The sequence below is a fragment of the Salvelinus alpinus genome, chromosome 30 (assembly GCF_045679555.1).
Source record: "Salvelinus alpinus chromosome 30, SLU_Salpinus.1, whole genome shotgun sequence".
NCBI classification, from domain to species: Eukaryota; Metazoa; Chordata; class Actinopteri; order Salmoniformes; family Salmonidae; genus Salvelinus; species Salvelinus alpinus.
The window spans coordinates 1,831,396-1,834,326 of record NC_092115.1 but is presented as its reverse complement, the minus strand read 5'-3'; positions in this window follow the sequence as shown (position 1 = coordinate 1,834,326).

Genomic DNA, 2,931 nt, shown 5'->3' with positions numbered 1-2,931 from the left:
AACACCCTCCCTATCTTTCAGCCCAGTCCCCTACATGCAGCCCAGTCTCCTACATGCAGCCCAGTCCCCTACATGCAGCCCAGTCCCCTACATGCAGCCCAGTCCCCTACATGCAGCCCAGTCCCTACATGCAGCCCAGTCCCTACATGCAGCCCAGTCCCCTACATGCAGCCCAGTCCCCTACATGCAGCCCAGTTTCCTACATGCAGCCCAGTCCCCTACATGCAGCCCAGTCCCTACATGCAGCCCAGCAGCCCAGTCCCCTACATGCAGCCCAGTCCCTACATGCAGCCCAGTCCCTACATGCAGCCCAGTCCCTACATACAGCCCAGTCCCCTACATGCAGGCCAGTACCTACATGCAGCCCAGTCCCCTACATGCAGCCCAGTCCCTACATGCAGCCCAGTCCCCTATATGCAGCCCAGTCCCTACATGCAGCCCAGTCCCTACATGCAGCCCAGTCCCTACATACAGCCCAGTCCCCTACATGCAGCCCAGTCCCCTACATGCAGCCCAGTCCCCTACATGCAGCCCAGTCCCCTACATGTAGCCCAGTCCCCTACATGCAGCCCAGTCCCCTACATGTAGCCCAGTCCCCTACATGCAGCCCAGTCCCTACATGCAGCCCAGTCCCTACATGCAGCCCAGCAGCACAGTCCCCTACATGCAGCCCAGTCCCTACATGCAGCCCAGTCCCTACATGCAGCCCAGTCCCTACATACAGCCCAGTCCCCTACATGCAGCCCAGTACCTACATGCAGCCCAGTCCCCTACATGCAGCCCAGTCCCTACATGCAGCCCAGTCCCTACATGCAGCCCAGTCCCCTATATGCAGCCCAGTCCCTACATGCAGCCCAGTCCCTACATGCAGCCCAGTCCCTACATACAGCCCAGTCCCCTACATGCAGCCCAGTCCCCTACATGCAGCCCAGTCCCCTACATGCAGCCCAGTCCCCTACATGTAGCCCAGTCCCCTACATGCAGCCCAGTCCCTACATGCAGCCCAGTCCCTACATGCAGCCCAGTCCCTACATGCAGCCCAGTCCCTACATGCAGCCCAGTCCCTACATGCAGCCCAGTCCCTACATGCAGCCCAGTCCCTACATGCAGCCCAGTCCCTACATGCAGCCCAGTCCCTACATGCAGCCCAGTCCCCTACATGCAGCCCAGTCCCTACATGCAGCCCAGTCCCTACATGCAGCCCAGTCCCTACATGCAGCCCAGACCCTACATGCAGCCCAGTCCCTACATGCAGCCCAGTCCCTACCAGCAGCCCAGTCCCCTACATGCAGTCCCTACATGCAGCCCAGTCCCTACCAGCAGCCCAGTCCCCTACATGCAGCCCAGTCCCCTACATGCAGCCCAGTCCCCTACATGCAGCCCAGTGCCCTACATGCAGCCCAGTCCCCTACATGCAGCCCAGTCCCTACATGCAGCCCAGACCCTACATGCAGCCCAGTCCCCTACATGCAGCCCAGTCCCCTACATGCAGCCCAGTCCCTACATACAGCCCAGTCCCCTACATGCAGCCCAGTCCCCTACATGCAGCCCAGTCCCCTACATGCAGCCCAGTCCCCTACATGCAGCCCAGCAGCCCAGTCCCCTACATGCAGCCCAGTCCCCTACATGCAGCCCAGTCCCTACATGCAGCCCAGCAGCCCAGTCCCCTACATGCAGCCCAGTCCCCTACATGCAGCCCAGTCCCCTACATGCAGCCCAGTTTCCTACATGCAGCCCAGTCCCCTACATGCAGCCCAGTCCCCTACATGCAGCCCAGTTTCCTACATGCAGCCCAGTCCCTACATGCAGCCCAGTCCCTACATGCAGCCCAGCAGCCCAGTCCCCTACATGCAGCCCAGTCCCCTACATGCAGCCCAGTTTCCTACATGCAGCCCAGTCCCCTACATGCAGCCCAGCAGCCCAGTCCCCTACATGCAGCCCAGTCCCCTACATGCAGCCCAGTCCCCTACATGCAGCCCAGTCCCTACATGCAGCCCAGTCCCCTACATGCAGCCCAGTCCCTACATGCAGCCCAGCAGCCCAGTCCCTACATGCAGCCCAGTCCCCTACATGCAGCCCAGTCCCCTACATGCAGCCCAGTCCCTACATACAGCCCAGTCCCCTACATGCAGCCCAGTCCCCTACATGCAGCCCAGTCCCCTACATGCAGCCCAGTCCCCTACATGCAGCCCAGTCCCCTACATGCAGCCCAGTTTCCTACATGCAGCCCAGTCCCTACATGCAGCCCAGCAGCCCAGTCCCCTACATGCAGCCCAGTCCCCTACATGCAGCCCAGTCCCTACATGCAGCCCAGTCCCCTACATGCAGCCCAGTCCCCTACATGCAGCCCAGTCCCTACATGCAGCCCAGTCCCCTACATGCAGCCCAGTCCCTACATGCAGCCCAGTCCCTACATACAGCCCAGTCCCCTACATGCAGCCCAGTACCTACATGCAGCCCAGTCCCCTACATGCAGCCCAGTCCCTACATGCAGCCCAGTCCCCTACATGCAGCCCAGTCCCTACATGCAGCCCAGTCCCTACATGCAGCCCAGTCCCTACATACAGCCCAGTCCCCTACATGCAGCCCAGTCCCCTACATGCAGCCCAGTCCCCTACATGCAGCCCAGTCCCCTACATGCAGCCCAGTCCCCTACATGCAGCCCAGTCCCCTACATGCAGCCCAGTCCCTACATGCAGCCCAGTCCCTACATGCAGCCCAGTCCCTACATGCAGCCCAGTCCCTACATGCAGCCCAGTCCCTACATGCAGCCCAGTCCCTACATGCAGCCCAGTCCCTACATGCAGCCCAGTCCCCTACATGCAGCCCAGTCCCCTACATGCAGCCCAGTCCCCTACATGCAGCCCAGTCCCTACATGCAGCCCAGTCCCCTACATGCAGCCCAGTCCCTACATGCAGCCCAGTCCCCTA